Source organism: Seriola dumerili, unplaced genomic scaffold (assembly GCF_002260705.1).
Source record: "Seriola dumerili isolate Sdu_G_001 unplaced genomic scaffold, Sdu_1.0 BDQW01000011.1, whole genome shotgun sequence".
NCBI lineage: Eukaryota > Metazoa > Chordata > Actinopteri > Carangiformes > Carangidae > Seriola > Seriola dumerili.
Window position 1 is genome coordinate 2,958,312 of NW_019174266.1, and position 23,714 is coordinate 2,982,025.

The window sequence follows — 23,714 nt, forward strand, 5'->3', positions numbered from 1 at the left end:
ATATTGAAGAGATCCCATCATGCAACAGAAAGCACTGGAAGGCAAGAAAACAATCTTTGTTTTACTGCAGGTCAGAGAGTCACAGCACTAAATACGGATAGAAAACACTATCAGCGGAGCGCCGTCCTCCACTAACTAATGCTGCACTTCTCCATCTGTCAAAGCCTCTGTTTGATGTTACGAGAAAAAAGCAGCTGGATTGGAAGATTTTAGGAACTTTTTCATTAACATGTGAACACTACACAGTAGGTTACAGAGCATGAAGAGAATCAGACCAGGACAAGAAGAGTCACTGCCCACCGTCCGCCACAAGCTAAAGACCCACCTTTTCAGCCATCGCTGTAGCTCTTACTCATGTCTCGTTTTAAAAGTGTTTGCCAAGTGAATATAATATAATATCCAACCATTTTTGTTACTTCCTGAAATGGAGTATGCAACAACCCAACTTCCTGCAGCCGCTGGCCTGTACGTGGACATGAGAAAGTCTGCAGGGTTTTTAAACTTCTCTCTCTCAAGCTTTTTTTTTTTAAATTCTTCACACAACTGCTCGCGCCACTTATCATGCGTTCAGCAGAATCCAACTGCGCGTCATCATTCCCATTTGTTCTGTATGATGCTTCATTGATGATTTTTTGCTTTCACCTTCAAATGTGCTGTTTTCCCAACAGCTACAAATACGTTATGTTTAGATTACAGCGGGTACGAACTAGTCTCAACCTTACATCTGATGAAAACTCTCTCAAGGTTTGATCCGCTCCTTGTTATCGTACACAAAGACATTTGTGGCTGAAACATTGCAAAATCCAAATCAGCATCAACCATGAATGAACCTGGATGAACCCCCCCCCACCACACCTTCTAGCAGCACCTGTGCAGGATGACTGAACCGTCTCTTCGGCGTACAGACTGCAGTTCGACACACTACTCACAGCAGGGTTTTTTTTAAACACTATTTAGGGTTGCATTGCTTTCATTTAGTTTGATAACATATAAACTAACACAGATGAAAGGTGCTGACCTGACCATCAGGAGCAACTGTCACATGAAAAACAAGCATCGTCCTCCACGCAGGAGGAGTGTTGAGGTGGGAAATTACACCTGAACTGTTTTATCCCCTGAGCCAACCACTCAAACAGCCACAATGGTTTGATTTTATTGGCAAATAATCTGCTTCCACTTCATCCATTTTGAGGCAAAATAAGTCACATGGACGCCTTTGAATACAGAATACCGGGGAGACTTATAAATTATTCTCCATTTGTCAGAATGAGCGATCGTAAATCGGAGGCATCCACTGGTTGATGGTGATGCATTTCCCCTCCCTAGGTCCACACAGTGATTATAACTCTCATTTGGTTCTTATATTACATCACTGGAAAGCTTGCCAGTGCTCAGGGCGTGCATTACTTACAAACTAATGTACCCACCCAGCCCAGATACGCTATCACCGTGCCCTAATGTTGCCTGCTGGTTTATAATATGGCCATTATTTGCCTGCATACTGATGTTCTCTCATCATGTTTGGTAACTGAGGAATGAAAAACAAACACTCACACACGAAGACACACTAGCTCTGTTTCCTCTCTCTTCCTGTCTGTCTGTCTGTCTGTCTGTCTGTCTCTCTGCCTGCCTGTCTCTCCCCTCTCCTCATCCCTCTCAGCCTCAACATTTCCGAGGAAGACCTAATGAATATTTCCCTTTGAGTGGGAGAGTGTAAAACAAACACCAGCCTGGATCTCCTTTCCCTTCGCGTGGCTCCTTGGAGGGAAAATGTGAGATGCATGAAAAAGGCTGTGAGACAGAAGAGCACATACAGTATTTTGGCATCTGCACTGCCTCTTCTCCTCTCACCAAATCCTCTCCAGTCCTCTGATCATCTCCAACAACATGGCAAACACTGATGGCACCGAGCAGGGGCTCAAGCTGATGAGAGAGAGAGAGAGAGACGCCAACGTAAGAACCTCTCTGCCACTCAAACAGAGCTGCTGATAAGTCTGCAGATAACTAAAATATAACATGGATGCACAAGCGAGGAAAAGTGAGAATATTACTACGTCACAGAATTGGACTGAGACGGAGACACAGCCGGAAACTGAGGCGGGTTGATGATAAAAAGATGGAGTGGACAGAGTGGGTTGGCTGCTTGTTTTTTGTTTTTTTTATAAAGTCACTTCTATTTTGCCAGTTATACACCGCATTTCCATGTCTCCTTAATGGATCCTTGATTGATGAGGATGATACCGTGAATGCAGCCATCATGATATAAAAGGTGCTGTTATAGCAGATGAGTTCATGTTGACGCACAGGATTGATTTTGACAGAGGACAAAGTGAACAAAGAGGGAAGAGCTGTGTTTCATAGAGCTCGTTTTTCAAAGGCTTCTCCCACGGTCTCTCCCTCCTTCACTCAGTCGGCCAGCGTTTCTTCAGAAGAGGCTTGTTTTTCTGTGGCAAGAAACTTGGTCGTTTAATTGCTGACTGTCCTGTCTTGAGCAAAAAAAAAAAAAAAAAATCCAGTGAGTCTGTAGCCTTTGTTGACTGAGAGGTTGCTTTAGTGCAACCTGCTTATGGGATGGGGCGTCGTGTCCAGAGCTGCATTGTGTGCTGTGTATTGCAAGTAACCTGGAACCTCCTCCCTCCATCACTCCCCTGATCTCTGGCACCTGCCGGCTGGCCTTTTAAACCTGTGCTAAGCTCCACCCATTCCCTGTCTCAGCCAGGATCTGCAGCATTGCTCCTAGCCACCACTTTCTGTTTTTCTTTGTCGTCTTTTCTCCATTTTATTGGTCATAAACTTTGCTTTGCGAATCATAGACTCCTCTATGTTGCATCCCTTGAGTCGGGGTCGTAACAATATATTTAAGACATTTTTACAGGCTCCAAATCAGCTGTTTAAACTCAATTTAAAAGTGCGACACTGGTAACATTAGCTTACAGCTGATAAAAATCTGCCAGTCGTCATTTCAGACAACAAAATCCACAGCTGTGGTCCAGAAGTGAGAGTCCTGCTTTCATTTGCTACTGTGTGAAACCGAAGAACCTGTTGCTTTGAAAAACAACAGCAAATTTCGAGTAATAAATCTGTCTGGAGAGGAAAGCTTGACAGGTTTAACAACAGTAACTGTCTCAGCAAACGGTCGATTGACCAACAATCATCTTCAGCATTGTTATTGTGGGAAAGGCATATCTCCTCCTCATATCCTCCTCGCTGCGAGCCTTGTACGCCTTGTAGCAACAAAATGATGTCGGAAAACTCATAAGTGTGTTTGGGTCAGAGAATAAAAGATAAATTCACAGCTTGTAACGGCCTCTTCTCCGCTGGGAGCGCACATTATGTTGGCGTGCACGTGCAGGAAGAGTGCGGCTGTTTTAGAAAGAGAACGTATCAGGAAGAAGCATTTACACGATGGCGAGTTGAAAAGATAAAAGATCCGACTCACTCATTTCTAATGCTTCTTTTTTCACCATGTGCAGCTGAATAATAAAGATCCATGTAAACTCGAAGCTCGCGCTTCTTCCAACCCCATCGCTGGTTCTCCAGGGTGGCTGCTCAGTGCAGCAGGCCTATACCTGTGGCCCCGCCTGGTGTATTGACTCTGATCAAAGGGGCTCCAGCGGGGGTGATTACCCAGAGAGGGAGCACTACAGCCTGGGTTTGCGCCGGGCACAGATGGCACACAGTGAGGCTGGAGGCCCAGGGCAGGAGATGGTGAGGAAAATCAGAGGGATGCGGGCATGGTGCTGGGGCTGTCTGGGGATAAGAGCCCCCCGGCCACTGACGGTCCATCCAAATGGATGCAATCTCACATCCCCTCAAGGGAATGGCTTGCAAATGTACCCATTCCCTTCTTCCTACGAGCGTGCCTCCATCTCCTCCATCTGATGTATGAATGAAACCGAACAGGAGAGGGGGTAAAGATGAGGAAGAGGGGGGGAAGGATGGTGTGGTGGTGGAGAGGCAGGCAATCTCTGTGTGTCCTTTGAAGCTTGTCTTATGGCTTTTCTCTGTCAGGTCTCTCTCCAGGGACACTCGGGGAATCTGGCTCTGGAAGGCATCCGCACTCTCAGAATCTGAGGCTGAGTTCAAGCATCCAGCCTGGAAAGTCTCTGCATGTAGTAAACAGCTCAGAACACAACCTGTGACATTCACACACCCATTAGTACAGAGGCAGTGACATGTAAACAAGGCGCAGTGACATGAATATACACAATGCGGTATACAGTATCCAGCTAAAGTGAAAATATTGCTGCAGCTTTTTCCACGGCGGGTAGGAGGATAGTAATCAGGAGGTTGTCACACACTGATTTTGTGCCTTGAGATAACTGTGATTTGGTGCTATAGAAATAAAACCGACTTGACTTGAAACATTTATGGTTCCACCCTCTTATCTGAGGATTTGCTGCTTTTCTCTGTTTTATATCACTTATGAATTATTTAGATTTTCACTGTTTTCTGACTGGGTTTTTTTTTTGAGATTATTAATAAAGAAGACATTAATTGAGAATGAAAATAATTACTAGTTGCAGGTCTAGTTTGTCTGCTGTGGTTTGAAGTTTTCACAAAGTTCACGTTGGCTTCCTTAAAGTAGATGCAGTTACAGAGTAAAGAGTCTCTTTGTAATGCATCTTGTGTAACGTATGATCACAGTCAACAGGAATGTCGACCAAAAGGGACCTGGGGTTTAAAAACCTACATTTCCCTCTAAGCAGACTTGTCTGTGTTGGTGCCTGAGCTCCAGTCTTTTCTGCAGAGGTCTCCAGGCAAAAGCCTATCTTTAGCCTGCTGCGTGATTGTGGCAGAGCTCTGTAGGCCTTGTTTAGTCCCCTAGTGCAGAACTAATGTGCTTCAGATCAATAGTAGCTCAGAGGCAGAGGCTGAGATGAAGTCCACACAACAACAGCAGCAGCAGAAACATGGCCGCTGCGCTCCCACCATGCCATCCCTTCTCACTCTCACCGACAGAGAGACACGTAGAGGGGTTAGTTTCACACTTCCCCTGTTTAATCTGAGTTTTAAAAAGCTTAAAATAAATGAAGTGCACCTCAGCCGTGGAGAGAATCACACTGGGAATAGGTGAACTTTTTATTTGCTCTGATGGGTTTTCAGCGTGACATATTTTCTCTCAAACGTCTGGCGCTGATTGTCTTTCCTTCTTTCAATTTCTGCGAGGCAATGCATGTATGGTATTCTTCAAGCTTGGTCGGGACTAAATAGCCTTATCTGAGTCTGCCTCGTGAATTGTGTACGGCGTGTCAGAGACGATTGTTTTCGCAGGACATCACAGGCAGATAGACAGATACTGCCGTACGCCGACTCCTTGTCAATTCTCAAAGCGGCGGCGTGTGCGTTCACTCTGTGTTATCAGGCAGGAGATTGATTTCTGTGTCCATCTTGTTTGCCCTTCCCTTTGTGTTTCAAAGCTCAATTTAGAGAGGCCTATGATGTATTGACGCGCGCACCGTGAATTACCCTGCTAAAAGATGCAAGCGCACAAAACATCTTGCAGAAACAGATAGGTTCTGTCCTTCCATTTGTGACGGCGGGTTGTTGCCGTTCAGGGCACGTCCTCAGTGTGTGATGTCTCGCAGAGATGAGCCTAATGTTTGGCAGCCGAACGTCTGACTGCAGCAGCACTAACTAGATCAAGCTGCACTAAAATAGGATGTCAATGGTGAATAATATGAAGAAACTATTTGCCTCGTGGCGAAGCGGGTTTTTTTCTGGCTCTATTCGCCTTGCAAACGCATTCATCACAGAGCAACACAATAAGCGACCAAACACCATCACTCTACAGCAGATGCCCCTGTTCTCTCTCTCTCTCTCTCTCTTTGTCTCTCTTTATCCACTCTCCCTCCATAAACCCGGGCCTTTACTTCATTACCTCGACAGGCCGTTTGTAGGCCTGAATGCTGCACATCTAATTAAGAAACTTGCTTAATTAAAAAAGAGGCAATAAGGCTTTAATGGTGACGGAAAATAATGACTATGTCGGTGAAGGACCCAATAATGACCAAATGAAATACTTATGCAGTGGAGGGATAAGTGTAAACATAGCTGGTCCTCCGCACACGTCACTGTCATCTGCTTCAGCCGTACACGGACCTGCAAAAACCTCAGCCAGCCGCCATTGTTGTTTGGTCAGGAGGACAAATGAGATAGTTAGCGGCTGTAATAGATGTGGCTGTAAAAAAAACTACCACGGCCGTATTAGCTCTGCTCCCTCGCCCATCAAGAAGCGAGCAGAATATTAGCCGGCGAAGGCCTTGAGGAGCGGAGAGGCACGTCTGCAGCATACAGAGGAGCATCCAGCTAAATGCCAGCAGGCCAGAGTCATTTATCTCCCCATAATGTTTCACGACTATTATTATGCTCATTCATTCTCTGTGATGCACAGAGAGGAGAGTTCAGCCGTGTCACGTGGCTCTAATATTGTGAAGTGTGAAGAGTTTTTTTTTTTATATTTTTTTTTAATGCTAATTGTCAAACATTTGACCCTGGTCATCCCTAAAACTGGAAGACATTTAAAATCCAGCGTGAAGGACTCAAACCTTTTAATAACTGAGGTTTGGAGATTACAGTCATCTGCGTTCAGATTATAGTCTCCAACTGTCTGAAACTACATGATCACATGAAGCCAGGTACAGCTGTAAAAATCCAAATGCGACTGTCCAGACTCAGCTGCAACTGGTCATTACACACTTTGATAAGAAATTAATAAACAACATATAAAAGCTCTAATTCTGATACAAACATATCCTAAAGAAAAATAATAAATGGAAGAGTCTGCAACCTAATGGCCGACCACTGCAGGCGGGGAGACCACAGGGTGGAGGGTAGAGGCTCCCTGTAATTTCTTCAGGCTGTGCCCGGTCACCAGACGCCGGCTCACCTGGCTCAGCCTTAAGAGATATTGCGAGGCGCTACGACAGCTGGAGGGAGCTCAGAGCGGCTGCTCCTTTGCGCCGAAAGGAGCCAGCTGAGGTGGTTTGGGCATCTGATCAGGATGCTTCCCTGGGTGCCTTCCACTGGAGGTCTTCAGGGCACATCCAGGTGGTAGTAGATTATATATCTCATCTGGCCTGGGAACGCCTCAGGGGGAGCTGGAAAACACTGCTGTGGAGAGAGAGAGTCTGGGCTGCCTCACTTAACCTGCTGCCATGGTGACCCAACCCTGGATAAGCATCAGAAAATGGATGGAAATTCATCATAGTTTAAACTTTTACTCCACAGACTACAGATTATTTATTCATTGCTTCAGTTTTGTTTTACATATTAAGTTATAACTTGTATACCTGTGCAAACATATTTCTGTGGTCAACATCTTCCAGCCTCAATGTTTTCTGTATTTTGTTGAATGTACAGTCATTTTTATTATGCACTCTTCCCTTTTTTTGATTTATAATTGTAACAGAAATAAAATGCTTGACACTTTTCTGGGCTGTGTCAATGTTTTGCTCAGTTGTGCTCTGAAAAACAAGATGTAAGATGCGGCAAAATTTGACTTTTGGAAAATGTTGTATTCACTGATGAGCGTACAAAAGGCAGAAATCGCCCCACACTGTTAAAAGGAGTCGAGGCTAAATAGTAAAACTGAGACAGGACGTGACCCTGCAACACAAATGTAAAGGATCAGTAAAACACGGTGCAGATGTGGTGCAGATTTAACCAAAATAACTATAGATTCTGCAAAAGAAAAGGAGCTTCTCCTTCCACTACTGTTAAGAGTTGGTTCATCAATATAAAATGTTAGTTTGTGTTAATTTTCTAGTTTCCTTTTAACCATAGCAGCGGAAGGAAACAAACACAAGATGATGTACAGTGATTAAAAGAGCTCCAGTCACATCTCAAACAGTCGTTGACGTTTAACTCGCAGGATTTATTCTCTTTCCACTGCACTCTGTAAAATTTTTGCTTTTATCTAAATTGAAAATGCAGAGAAAAACGGGTGGATGAAAACTCACCTGGACAGAAGATAAAAGCAAATATTACTTGGTCCAAAAATTAAGAGGAGGTCGTCAACACTCAATTAAATCTCAAAGCAAGCGGGCAAAAATCTAAAAGGGAGTCAGGGTAAGAGGAGAAGAAGAGTGGAGCACCCCAGCTGAGATGGGACAATAGACAATTAGACGAACTAAAGCAAAGGCTTAGGGGCAGATGAATACACAGGGTGGCTGATTAGGCAACTGGGAGCAGGTGTGCAGGTGGTTGCTGACACGTTACAGTAGGAAAAGCACAGGTGTAAATAATACAGTTAATACTGGCTGAATTCCATTTAGCTGCTTCAGTTTCAGGTTCCTCGTACATTGTGCCTGCTCGTTCACTGTCACACTGCCATGGCCTACTGGGACACTTGAATAGACCAGAGCCATTGTTAATAATGTTATTAGAAACACCTGAACTTTTCCTACTGTGACAAGTCAAAGTATCTGCTGTGAAAAAGGAGAGACTGATGGCAACAGGTGATTTCTGTCCTCACACACAGATACAGAGGAGGTGATTGAAATGTTATTATTTCAAAGCATTGGCACGTTGTGAAAGGAACTCTACGTCAAAATTAGTGATTTCTATTTTGGTGCATTTTCGTGTGTATATGTATGTAAATTAGTCTTAATTTTTGAATGTGACTTTTTATTTAATTGTAGCATTTATAGCTCGACTTAAAGTGATAGTTTGGGTGAATTGACGTGGATTTGGGTCAGTGCACTTTCCGTTTAGAGAAGCAGTCGGGAGCAGAAGCTCAAAATGTACAAATGCAAAAATGTGTTTTAGCCACAGAAAAAAAATGCTAATATTAGCTTAAGTGAATATTTTACCACAGTTTTGAGAATCAATGAACGACGGTATTCCTATGCAAAAAGCGCAACCACGACGCACACTGTTTTACGGTAATTCAACAGTTCTGCAACCTCACGTTGAATAACCTGAACCATCACTTTAAACTGAGACCGCAAAACTTTTGAAAGAAGAAAAAATACATTACATCCTCTTTCAAATTAAAAGTTGAATTTATGAGTGATAAAACCCACCCGAGGTCAATTCAATAGTGTTTTTTCTGTTAAAGTTGGAAAACTTTAGATGAATGTTGCGGTGTAACTGACTTTAGGTCTGTTAGCTCTTTTGTTTGAATACTATGTCTTCTATACTCAATTAATGTTTTCCAGTATCCAATAATTGTCCGCTGTAGCTACACGGCTGCTGTTCTGCCTTGAGATAACTTATGTTGTGAATTGGCCCTATACAAATAAAAATTGACTTGACTGCAAAAGCTACAGAATGTCATTCACATACTTTCGTTATGGGAACTTGAAGTGACACTACCTTCATTAATCCACTTATACACAGGAAGGAGAGAAATGCACAAATGCAAAGTTCATCACCAAGAGCTTGTCTTTTTGGGCGCGTTGTCCCTTTAAGGAGAGCCATCATAACTTAGAAGAATGCCGTGACTTTTCCTGTGTGCAGCGTGCGATATAAATACCAGCAGCGTGGCTTGTGAATGCATGTAAATACCTTCATGAATGCTAATAGCGCATTTACAATACAAAGCAGAGTGCTCAAGAAGGTGAAGGAGCTCGAGCGTCATGCTACATAACAGATGGTTACATCGGGTTGTAAATTTCCCCACACAAGGCCAGCAACTCTGCCATGATGTGACCCAGCCGGCGAGGAGAATGAGGAGCGGGAAGATGGAGAGGGATGAAGTCAAGGATGAGTGTGCTCCTCGCTCGGTTTAGGCTGAGCTGTGATTGGAAGGCTTGAGTTCAACAGCTTTGTTTGTTGCTGAGGTGAAGCGGTAATCAATGCCTGTCTATCAGTCTGGGGGAGAGTATTTTCCTGAGGCCCAATGGGGGGAGAAAGTGTTCAGGGTTAGTGTGCAGTGTGACACGGCAGCAGAGGTCACAAGCTTTCACGCTCGAGAACCAGGCCACAGTAGTTTCCCTTTTAACCCGGACCTTGAAGTTGGCAATGAAAGTGAGTTTCTCACATCATTATTACACGGACAAAAGGGGAAAAAAACCCAAAGAATTCACCTTGTTATTCGCTGTGAAAAGAACACACTCTTCAGTCACACAACGTGCAGTTTCTTATTTCATCCAGAGCCGCCTCTGCAGCACAGCTACTTTATTGTGTTCCACTGTTTCTGCGTTGATTCAATGAACTAAAATGAGATGAGACACATTCATTCCCACAGGACAGGACAAAAGCTCTCCAGAGTGGATTCACTGACTGAAGCCTGAGCAGAAAAAGAAATGAAAATACTCATGCATCAAGGTTGCTTTTCCCTGCTCAAGTAAAGTGGCGTGTCCCTCATTAAACAGATCAGATTTTGATTCTCTCTGGAGTTATAGTAGCGTTTATTGATAATCTGAAGTAGAGTTTCACTTGAGCCCTCTCCAGACGCTCTCCGCATTTGAAAGGTTTGCTGACAATTCTACTTGTTTGTTTCATATTTGAACAAATACCCCAGTCGATTTTTTTTTTAATAAAATAAAAAATCTAAACAACCCCACTAGGTCTGACCCAGTAAAATTTCATTTTCAACACTTTCAAAACGGCATAAATGTGAACTGAAAGCCCTCAGATTAATGTGAAAGAGGCAGTAGCACAAGATTAAATATGCACAGAGAGATTAAATGTGCATTTTTGTTCTGCCTTGTTAAGAACACCATACATTCATCACCTATGCACAAAGAAAATAAAACAGATTTACAAAATAATGAGAGATGATTTAGTTGTTCAGGAGATTAAATCAGTTCATACAAAGGTTTTTTTTTCCTCTCACAGTGTAAAGCTGTGAGGCTTCACTCTCACAGCAGTGTTTTGAGCTAAATGCTAATACGCTACAGTAACAGTCTCGACTTAGTCCTACAAGATAGTTGGCTTGGCGTTTGGTGCAGCATGCAATTAACTTATTCATAGAAAATAATAAAAAGGTAAAATACTGCAACACTCAAATATAAATATACATATATACAAAAATAAAACAATGAAAAGGATACTACACAACTACTGTACGTACAAACGTGTTTTAGAATGACAAAACTCCTGCTGCGCAAGATGTGCAAATGGTATTGATTAGACAATATCTGTCATGTGCAGGGATAATACCTCAAGGTGTTACTGTTACTGTGGTTGTTGATTGATGAGGCCAGACTCAGAAGAAAAGGCTGGTGCTGGTCCATTATTAGTGGTGATTAGACTGGACTTCTGGTCCCGATGCAGACAAACATGTGATAGGACAATTTGTCTAGATCAACTTCTTTATATTCAAACAAGTTGAGTCTGTTCTGAGTGTATAATAAATCATGAGGATAGATATGAATATGCTATAATAAATACAGTATGAATATTGGGATGAATATCCAGAGATATACACAATGGGAACCCTAGTAACAGTATGAATATTATGAAATGTAAATGCAATTAAAAATAAACAACTACAAGTATGATGGGAATTCAATGTACACACACTTTTTAACCAACAAATAGATTAATACAAATATGGATATACTGTAAAATACATAACCACTATAGGCAGTGGTATATTCATGTAAAGACCTAGTGCACTTTCAATCATGGCTGATCTCCTAACTAATGTAAAGTGGTTACAACATGGTGAACCGATCGACGTGTATTCACTCGGTCCATACAATCTCAAGTTACAGTCATTAGTTACAAAATGAGCCTAAAGTTACTGACGTAACTAGCTGTACAACAGGAGCTTCAGCCATTTCTGTGTTTCTGTGATGCTAGTCGGGAGTATGGATGTCACATCCATGGTCGGGAGCTGTGGCTAACTTCAAGCTCTGAAGGAAGTTGTTTTTCTTCATGGGACTGAAGTCTGAGTTGATGCTACACTGAATCACACAGCGTCTAGTGTCACAAAGTTGCATTACAAAAAGGGACAGGTCAGGGCTAGCTGGTTAGCATGCTAATTTCAGTAGGTAATTCTGAAATACAATAGATGGAGGTCTTGATCATGAAATCATCACTGTGGCTCCTTCTCACACTGTTGATAGTGATATATACTGTATATATTCAATTTGTGATGTTGTATTGTGATGTTTGTATTTGCCTATTTTACATTCTGGCCAGCAGATGTCGCACTGTTAACAAGCATCAAAAAATTAACCTTTACTAAAAACCACTTTGCTGAGAAAGTAAGGTCAAAGCCTCCGACGCCGTTGGACTTACTTCCGATACCAGGCAGTTAATTCTTTCAAGCAAAGAGGAAATAACAGCCTGGGTATTTTACTTACTGACCACGGACTGTACACAGAGCCAGGTTTCAGTTCACTGTGGCCATGATAGTTTTTGGCGTCGTATATAAAGCAGTAGTGGAGAGTGCTGCATGTTCACAAATCTGTTGTAGGGCACAGGAATAAGAAATGTGAAGTCTTAAAAAAGGGTTGGATTCTCCTTTAAATGCACAATCTATGATTATAATATAGTGTCCCATCCTCAAAGCATCTGGAGCAGAAAAATAACAGGGTAAAATTAGAAATGTTAAAGTCATTATAGAAGCCTATTGGGGATTTTATTCAAATGATCGTGTAAACTTAAAAATTAAAATGTAATTCCATGTTTGCGATGTAATTTTTCACAAATGTATGTGTTGTAGGATTACACTGGACTTTATGAGTATGATCAAAGCAGGAGAAGCAGTCAGGTTCCATTTGAAAGTATTTAATCTTTCGCTCGCAGTCAGTCAGGTGTTAGTATTTACAGCTGAGTGGTTATATTTCTGCAGATGAAAGAAAGCGTGCACACAGGTCAGATTCTATTATATCATCTTGAATAAAGCAACAAACAATCCTACATCAAAAATCAGTGTCACGGTTAAACCATGAGTCATTTCCATCCCTGGATTTCACTGTGTCTCTCTCTGTGTCTCCCTGTGTTCCCCTTGTGTCTCCACCCCCTGTGTGTGTAGGTGCTGTGGGTGCGGTTTCCCCGACGGGGCTCTGGAGAGTACCACACCTGCACGCCATTACCTCATCAAACACAGTACAAATACTTCTGCCTTTCCTCCACTCATCGCCAGATTGTTCAGCAACCACAGTGGTAACAAGTGCACTGCAACTTGTTGTTCTTGAACGTTTTCTCAAGTGTTTTTTTGTGCTTGTGAAACCTTTATGCTTACACCTATTTTTCCCACCGTGTCACAGGACTCCAGATCTGTGAATTGAGATTTTGTGAGTCTTTTTCTCCTGGAGAAAAAACTGAGAGACAGGAGAAATAAGCTATAGTCTCATTTTGGTTTCTCTCAGATCTCATAGTTGTCTGGGAGAAATAAATGAAACACCTTTGAGATCTCTTTTCAGATTTTCTTTTCATGTCAAGTCAGTAATGTTCATTGTCTGGGAACCATAAATGTCTACAAAATTTCTAATAGATGAGGCATTTTAGTCTGAACCAAACTGAATTCATTGCTGACTCAAGAGCCCTAGCATGTTGTTATTATAGATGTGTGCTTTGTTGGACATTACAATGCATAAATGATGACAGAATTTATCAGGGGGATTCCCTACAACGAGCCGTGACAAATGTCTGTGGCACTCATGACGGGGATTGTTAAAGGCTTCATTAGCAAAATAAGTTTTAACATCCTTCAGTGATGAAGTCTGTGAGAAGAGAGAAAATGCTTCCCTGATGAAAACAGAATCAGCCGGTACAGGACATTTAGCTACATGACGAACACCTGCGTCTGAATGAGAATGAGCTCCTGCTTTAACAGGTGACGCCAGGCCTCTTCTTTCATTGTTTATTTCTATTCCACACTTGCCTCCTCTAACAGTCGACCGGCACTGCCCCCCCCCCCATAAACAGGAGTTTCACACAGCAGTATCTCTCATGTTTTAGCGTCTGATGAGCACACGCACAATGTAGCGTTAATGGGTTTGTGAGTGCTGTTTTAATTTCCCATGTGGAGGCCGGGGGAGCCCGTCCTTCTGACCCTGGCGTGTGTCGGACAGCCCTTCCAGAGCTCAGCGGAGAAAAACGGCCTTATTAGCCCAGTTCATTAAAATCATTAATAGTCATGAAATGAGAGGCACCAGAGTCCAAAAGGCTTAATGCTCCATCCATATTAATTAGACGCCCACAAATCTGAAGTGAGGGAAACCGGGGCTGCTGCAGCTTCTGGTCCAAACACACACACACACACACAAAGATGCACACACATGCACACACTTAAGCAACCTGCCTACTGTGGCGTAACCTCCTCACACCCCTCACCCTCCCCTCCCCCAACTGTCACCGCCGCTACCCTCCTGTTACTACTCCCGATTAAATTCCGTTTTAATTAAAACTGATCACATTAAGAAACTGATGTGGTTAATTAACTGGACTCTGGTGGAAGTGGCTTCCTCTACATCTGATGGCTGCATTGTAAAACACTTCCCGTTGAGGGGGGAGAGGCGCCGCGTGTAATACCCCCACCACTGGCACCCCCACTGTCTTCCACCCCTCGCTTCCCTCCCCCTCTTCACACAGTCCTCAATTCTTTTTAAATTCACTCCAAAACCCATCTGTCTTAATAAGTCGTTTAGACTCATTTTCAGGCTTCAAGGCTCTTAATTCAAGAAGAAAATCTCCAGCCGGGTGACACCATGCGCTGCAATTTCTCTTGCATAAAGAATTTCCTGGAAGTGTCAGTATCTTTTAAAGGTGCTATCAGGACAATATGGCTTTTAGTAACATCTAGTGGCAGCTGCAGGAAACTACAATTATAATACTTATGTAAAAGCCGTGTCGTCTCGCACAAACCAAATCGTATGTTTTGTATTAACCTGAAACTTATCTGATTTTTTTATCTCAAGCATACGACTATTACTGACGCTGAAGATAAAAGAAGTTGCTGTCCAGTTGTTAGTGTTTGTTAAGGTTTGAGGGAAAGGAAAACAAGTGAGAAGCTCAGGGAGCCTGGAAATGAAGACCTTTCCTAGCAAATACTTTGAGCCAGCATGTAGTTTACACAACCTGGAAGTTTTCTCAGTAGATACACAGGACCCATGGGAAGATTAAGGGTCCCGGGAAATGTAGAATTTCCCCGTAAATACCCGAAACTTGTGGGTAATTCAGGGAAATTGGAAGTGAGGAATTTGCCGGTAAATACCCAGAGTGTGCTTGTGCCTGTTTAGAAAGCCTGAATTCTTTGCAGCCATTAAAATTATACTAAAATGACCAACACTGATCTACATTTTAATGAACCTCAGTGACATACTATGGTGACTTTGAGCAAAGAGCCTGTATGATTTTGCTGATTTCACTTATAAATGAGGAAAAACAAGGCTGATCCCTGCACGATTCATTATAGAATAAATAATAACATGCTAAATAAAAAAATAGATTTTCTTCAGTGTCTTCAGCTCAACACTTCCCTGCTTCCTCTTCTTTGTGTTTTACGGATGTTCTCCGTTCGTTGTGCTCCATCCTTTTCACTTTCGTCACTCTCCATCTCCCCTTTTGACGCCTTCTCCTTCTTCCTCTCTCTTTTCTTTCTTTCTTTCTTTCTTTCTTTCCTCTTCTTTATTCTTTCTTCCTCCCCCCTCGTCACTGCCTCCCCTGTCTTCCACATTTTCTCTTCCTCTCCCCTCGTCACTGCCTCCCTGTCTTCCTTCGCCGGCCTCCGACCACACGGCGCTCTTGCTAGCAGTTAGAAGTTATGGTTTGTGGCTGGCGAGCTGACAGCGCTACAGCAGAGGGCGAGATAAGGCTGTGACCTCTCTGGCCGGAGAGGATGAGATGAATACATTTACTCCCTGTGTGATGGGAGGCTGGGGTGGGGGGGTGGGGGTGGGGGGAGTGAGCTGGTGTGTGCCGTCCCTGGGCGCCTGGCGCCCCAACTAAATCTGCTGTATCTGTAACAAGGGCTTCAGACAGATGGGGATGAGGAGGGGGATGGGAGGAAGGGGCTGGGTAGTTGGGGTGTGTGTGGGTACATATATGTGTGTGTGTGTGTGTGTCTATATATATATATACATTTATATATACTGTATATATACCTAGTGTATCTATCGTCTCTGCTTTTTCCCCAAGGCCTGATGTTCAAAAATCAAGGCCTCCTGCCACGAGGCCACGATTCATCACCCTGAATAGGTGGTGTGTGTGTGTGTGTGCATGTGTGTGTGTGTGTGTGTGTGTGTGTGTGTGTGTGTGTGTGTGAGAAAGAGAGAGTGAGAGTCTCTGTTTGTACAGTACAGCATACTGTATGTGTGTGCCTGCGGACGTCTTTTACACTGTGTCTACATCTCATTTACATTTTCCGAGCATACGTAAGTAGACTTTAAGCAGCTTCTTTATTTGTAATTTTAACACATACATTTAACTGCAAATTAACTCCTGTATGACAAAATGTGATAATAAAATTTGTAAGGCGTCGCGTTTTTTAGATTATTACCTTGACAGGAAGTGGAGTACAAAGAAATGCAGCAATGATATAAACATGTGTTAAATGCTTGTTTTTGCTCTGTGGAAGTGAACGAAAATGAAAAGCAGCAACTGTCTTCCTCTGAAGAAGGAAAACAAGCCGACCTACAAAGAAACTTTTCTACTTTAAAGGACCATGCTAATGGTTTTGAATTATGTATTATGTTGCCCATTAATTGTAAATTGCACATTTCTGCTGATCATTAGCAAATGCATATTAGACGTGTTTGAATTTCCTTCGTCACAGACCTTCAGTGATGCCAGTTCATTTCTTGAGAAACCGTACATTAAGCCATCACATCCACCGTGAGCAGGGACCGTACAAAAACTCTCCTGGAAGGTGCATTCAAGGACACTCTGATGCCAAAACATTAAAAGTCACCTGCAAAATCTGTTGCCCTGATAATCTGTTTGTTGTACAATCAAACCAAGAAGACAAACAAGAAGGGGAATGAGACGCTGTGTAAAGGATAATCTGAATGTGTTCATTCTTGCATGAAAGTTTGCTGTTGAATTGCTGAATGAATTGTCAAACGGTGAAGTGTCCTTGAACGCACCGACGGGAAAAGTTTTTGAGATGGTCCTCCCTCGAATGACCCTGTAGGTCGTCTGTGTCAGCAGCTTATTATGACCCATAGATAGTTGGGTTTTTTTTCACGACTCCAGGCAGCTGCAGTAATTAAAAGTATTAGCATAAACATAATTGGAATTTTCACCCTTGGTATTTATTTAAAGAATCCTTATAGGGCCGTACTAGTATATTTGCATTAGCAGCTCTAATGAATATTTTTTATTTGCTGTTTCTGTGTTCAGTCTTTGTGCTCAGACAATTTGAAAATATCACCAGCCAGAAAGTGTCACCAGCCTCATCCTTTAATTAAAGATTGATCATAAAAGTCAGTGTTGCATTAGCTCTTAACATCGTAACTTTACAAACCTTCATGCAGATTTGATGCTCAATGCGATGGACTGCAGAATGTGATAGTTGAGCGTCTGCCTGGGACAGCAGAGAAAATCTGTAAAACACTGCAGGGAAATGTTCAGTCATGGTAGAAAGTGTGATCAGTTCGTGGTAAAATGACTAAAACATGCAAAACCACTGCGTGTGTTTGTGTTTCTCTCTCTTGGTCATGTGTGTTTCCACCAAGGGCATCATTTATCCACCAGCCTAGAGGCAAAAACAACTTGCTGCCAGTATTGATGGTTCCTCCTGCAGTACCTGTGCGGATTGGGTTCAGAGGTCACCAGTCACAGGCAATCAGGAGTAAATGGAGCCTGTGTAACACTAGACAAACGGCTAAGAGCTTTAGAACAAAGCCAAGGCCGCTGTCCTGTGTGTTGCCTGTGTGTGTTTGTGTATATTGCTGCAATGCTCTTGATTCCCTTATTTCACTCAACCTTAGCCACTGTAACAGGATTAATTCTTGTTTATTTCCAAACGTCTGACCTTGCTGAAGATCCCTTTATCCTTACTTCTCGTCAAGACTGCAAACCTCACCAAAAAAGTCTCATCTCTTTTTTTTCTTTTTTATTTTATTTAAAACAAAATAAAATGATCACTGGATGAGGCACTCAGCAGCCAAAACACATTCCCAATCCTTTTATCCCCTTAGTAAGGTTTAACACTGTCAGCTCCTGCAGTCAGCCTCGTCCCCTGTTCATCCACAGACTAATCCAACTCTCTTTTATTGTCTCATTGACTCTCCAAGCCTGAACTCCAAGAATCATAACAGCTTGTGGGAAGCGTCACGAAGGCAAGCTGACGAATTTGGCGTCTCGGAGAAAGAGAGTCGAGGAGGGGCTCGCTCCCGGGGAGGAAGACACATATCAAAGAGGTATTAAACGCACTGATCCGCCATGCCTTAACTCACTCTTACATCATCATAAAACATCATCCAATTTACCAGCACCGTCGGAGAGGAACCATAACACATTTGCATAATGCAGCGTCTTCACTATGTTAATTCTCCCTCAACTCAGCCATGTACAAGGGCTCTTTTTTTGTGGTGAGACTTATTCTATCTCTCTCAGTCTGTATATTGTGTGTGCATGAGTGCATTACACCATGCTAGCATGTCGATGACTGGTGAAGATTATGGAGGTAAATGAGGCTCTCCAAAGCCCTCCAAGCTCTCCATACAGCGGTGTGATAGTCAGTGATACCGCAGGGCATCACAGGAGGAGCAATAGAAACACATTACTGCCGAAATCACATTGCTCTCCCCCCGCTGAGGGGTGTAAGTTACCACGGAAATGGATGGAGCACACAGGGGAAGAGGTGGTGGGGATGAGGGTGGGGAGTGAGCGTGGTGGAGGTGGAGGTGAGGTTTAGTCTCTCTACAATCTGCATTGACTCGTGTGATCTCTTTTTAATTCTCTGCCTGTGTGAAATATGGAAGATGACTTGATTAAATTCTTCCTCGCCTAGGTTCTGATGCGAAGCGGCGCACGCTGACCGACTGCACACCCACCTCTTGTGCCTTTGTTAGTTCAAGTATGTTAAAGAGAGAAATCTGACACTGTTTTCTTTCATCTGCCTGTGGCTTTCAGTGAAGTGCAGGAGTTATTGTGTAATGAGATGTTGTGATTTTTAGCCAATGCGCCAATCTGTCAGTCCAATACTTTAGTCCAGAGTCGAATATCTCAACAACTATTTAATGGATTGCCAAGAAATTTTGTCATGTTCACCACAATCTTATCAACTATGGAGGTTCCTCAACTTTGGATGACGTTTGAGGTTTTTTTAATTCAAATATCTCAAAAACTACTGTATGGATATGGTTTTATACAGATGTTCATGGTGCCCAGAGGATGAATCCTGACTCTTCCTGTAGCTTCACTATGAGTTTGACATTTGTGATGTCTCAACAACCATTGGATGGATCGTCATGAAATTTTCAACACAAATTCACTGTCCCCTAAGTATGAACTGTAATAAATTGAGCAAACCCTTAACTTCATCAGGCCAAACTCAACATTTCTCTTTGCACAATACTTCATGGTTTATGACTAAATATCCACAAAACTAATGACAGCTGTACTTTATGTTTAGTGATAACGAGTAATTGCTACCATGCTAGTGGTGCTAATCTATGATTGTGAACAAGGTGAATGTTATTCTTTCTTATCTGCAGCGTGTTAGCATGATGACGTTAGCATTTTAGCTTCAAGCATTGCTTTGCCTGAGTAGAGCCTCACAAAGCTGCTAGCATGGCTTTAGAGTGAGTGAAATGCCTCAAAAACTGTTGGATGGATTGTCATGAAATCTGGTTCACTTTCCCCTGAGGATGAACTGTAGTAACTTTGGCAAATCAATCAAAATTTCATTTTGTACAATACTTTATGGTTTATGACTAAATATATGCAGAACTAATGACAAATCACCCTCAGCTGTACTTTATGCTTTTAATGCTTAATTTAGAATTGCTAGCATGCTTATCATGCTAATCTTTAATTGTGAACAAGGTTAACATTATAGCCGCTTAACTTCAGCATGTTAGCATGCTGATGTTAGCATTTTAGCTTCAAGCTTGAGTACAGCCTGTAGACTCTCTAATTTATACTATTTAGAGCTAGAGTGCCTCTTTTTGTTGAGGTTGGAGAAATGAACAGATGTTGCACTTAGTGACAAACCCAGAGAGAATGATCAAGTAGAAGTTCTTGTCAGCTTAACAGAGAGTTTTAATGTCTTTCAGGTCATTGTTTTGGTTTTACAGCCCACAGATTCACATTTTGGTTCACTCTCAGATCTCTCATTAACCTTGATTACAGCAACAGCAGGCGGCTGATAAACCCACTGTACACTGCATATGCCCTGCACCAAACAACACGGACAAAATTAGTGACCAGATATTTATCTCAGGGAATTAGTGGGAGTGAAAATCTGACTTATATTCATTGTTTGTTATATCTGTTTGGATGTATAAATGAGCAGCTGTTTAATACCACTTTCATCATATCAACTTCATGAGGTGAAAATGTGTCAGCTTGTTGCACTGCCCCCAAATGGCCAAAAAAGAAATTAATTAATGCATGTTTAAGGGCTTTATTGAAGTATTTACTCCTTACAATGGCATGTTTTGTTGGTTCCAACATCGCTTGAAATAGAAATAATCCTATATGTTTATAGTGCATCACTTTATTTAGCCTACATTTTGTTATATTTCATTTGAACTTTGAACACGTTTGTTATCTTCTTCGATTTGGGCTAAAACTTCAAATACATTTCTATGGGGTGAAACAGGGTTTGTCGACACTACATGACTTTGTAGAGACTGACCCCTGGTGGGTCAATGAGGCTGTAGACCTCAACTGGGAACACAGGAGCTTCGACGACAGCAACACGTTCAAATGAGCAGAGACTTTTCCCTACAAATACAAAAACATTATGTATTTTTGTTTTTCACTATCAGCTATGTTTCTCAATTCTTAATTTCTTTTCTTCAAATGTCAGTGACAGAGATTTACTGGATGATTTCACATTTGGTCTGTTCACCTGTAAGTTTAGTTTGTATATTTTGTCATTACTGTGAGAAAGTTGACCATGAAGAACATTACGGCTCACACAAGATGACAATATAAAGACGAGTTCGTTCTCTTATAAACCTTCAAACATATTCACTAATGTACAGTATCTCAGAGTACAGACAGTAGAGACAGTAGAGACAACGCATCCAGTGCAGCTCAACTGAAATCTTCTTCATAAAAGGATTGTAATGCCATCTGCTGGAAAAACAGGCTCCTTACAAAAGTGGCACATGATGTGGAAATGTTTTTTCTCTTTATTGATTAATTAATCACTTCATTCTATAAAATGTCAATGTCACAACAGTCGAAAACTCAAAGATATTCAGTTCAAAATTATATGAAACCGCTGACTAATATAATCCATCAGAATGAACGTTCTTATTATTATCTGGTGCTGTCTTTTTAAATCTATATGCACTTGCATTACAATGCAGTGATAAAATAACTAAAAGTGGACACAAGTGTTCACTGGGATGGTGCAAATACGGTTCAAATTTATACATGTTGATTTGACACTGACATTTAAAAGACAGAATGCACAAATCAGAAAGCAGCTTAGCTTAGCTATCGTGGTTCGTAATAGCATGCCAGCACACTGGTGTTGTGCTTTATGCATGAAATAGCCCATCGCAGGAGCACAAACTGGAATCTCTGATGTCTTAAAAACAATAAAACACCACATGAATATTATACCCAAATTAAATAAATTCTATTTGTGTGGAAATACATTCCTGCCGTGAAAAATAATGTAAAAAAAAAAGAGTTGTACAACATCAAACTTTTTTACATTTTTAATTGTCATGGCACAATTAGTCCTCCATATATAATCCACATAGGATTTTGTGTTGCTTTAAAAATGAAAAGGATAAAGAATATTGGTTTGTTATGTGGAAGAAGTGCTACTCTATGTTTCTAACAGCCACTGAGGTGCAGGTGAGCTGAATTCCTTTGTCACTGTGTGTAACCATTGCACTGTGTGACTCACATGTATGAGCTGAAGCGCTTGGGGCAGTTGCTCACACACAGAATTAATTTTGCCACCTCAGGATGCACAGCAGCACCTGTAAACATCCTCAGCTCTCTCCAGACTCCACTGGTAATTTGCTGCCACCTAAGGGACACAGAGATACTGTGCATGGTGCAAACAGGATATGAAACACAACTGTAAACACGGCTGTGCTCTCCTTGCTTTGCATGTTTTAAATGTTTAATTGCCTCCACCTTTGTCTATTCCTGTACCTGCAATTGTTAGATGTGAATGAGGTGTAGATCTTTGAGGTTAACTTGACTTTAATCTCATATTTCTTTGTTTCAGATGTCATTTCATACTGGTTTGATACACCCACCTCCCCCTTTTATTGTGTTACCCTGTCTCAAGTTTATGACATTCATTTGCATCCTTGTAAGTTTTATGTTTGTCTAACTGTTGAATGTTTTACTTTACTTTATTTGTGTGTGCATACAAAAAAGTGTAAACAGCTCATTCGTCCACCCTGAAAAAATAAAGTTTAAATAATTAAAAGGCCCAGTTTGAATGATTTAAATATATACATTGATTTATATGTATTTTTTTTAAATGTATGTGTTGGACATGAGCTGTAAAGTGGCAGAATAATACTTGAGGCTGTGTTTAACACAGTAGGCAACGTATATATTTGAAGCTTTTTATCATTTTATTCATGTCTCTTGCTCATTATAATCTCACACTTAAGTTTTGTGGTTTATCAGTTTATTGAACCGCTGGACTGTCATTTGTACATGAAATGCAAAGATCTGGGATCTGAGCAACTCTGGTTAACAATGCAGGATCGAAAGCTCAAACTTATCCCACCCTGGGAACTAGTTTGGTCTTCTACACTAATACATTTTGAAATAGTAAAATAACACAGCAAAGCCCACAATAGATAGAAAAAGAAAAGAAGTGAAAGATTGCAGGCAGGATGATGAACATGAAATTATATGTGAACTAAATGAAGCAAAATTTCTTCAGAGGATTCATTCCACCCTCTGTTCTCTGCACCTGGCGCTCCCCTATCTCATCAACTACTGACACACACACACACACACACACACACACATTCCTCATACATCAAAATGTCTTTGTTTTGTTTCCTCGGCTCCTTGCGTTGCCCTGCAGAGCTCTCACACTGTGATGAGCTTGTTTCGGCATTTTTTCAGTTTGCAGATAATGTTGAATGTCGGTCCAACTACAGGGTGTGGACACAACAACATGACAACACATCAGCAACAACAACAGAACACACATCAGTACCGAGTTCTCGTTTTCAAATCTCCTCACGCAGCACAACAGCAGTCGTTATGGACTAAACCGTGGATGATTGAAATGCATTCAGTGACCACAACTCCCACTAAACTTCTGTGGATTTACAGTGCACTTTGCACAGGTTTACATACCATTTAAAAAAACAGTTAAATTTATATTTAGATGCTAAGTGCTAAGTGTAATAAATACAACTTCAGTGTCCTTCATTCTGCTGTATCAACATTTAAAAACATCCAACCCGAGAGGAATTCTCTCTCTTTATAACCCCCTGGTCACATGATCAGACATTTCGCTTAGATGCAATAAATGCTGGATTGATCAGGCTCCAAAAAGATTCTGTATGACAAAGGATGTGATGTGGGTGAGAACTTGGAGCTAAATACAGAAGGCAGGGTTATCTGACTGTTGTATTTCTATATCTGTGGCTATCCTACACCTGTACTGTATGTTTAGTTTACAATAATTCAAAATA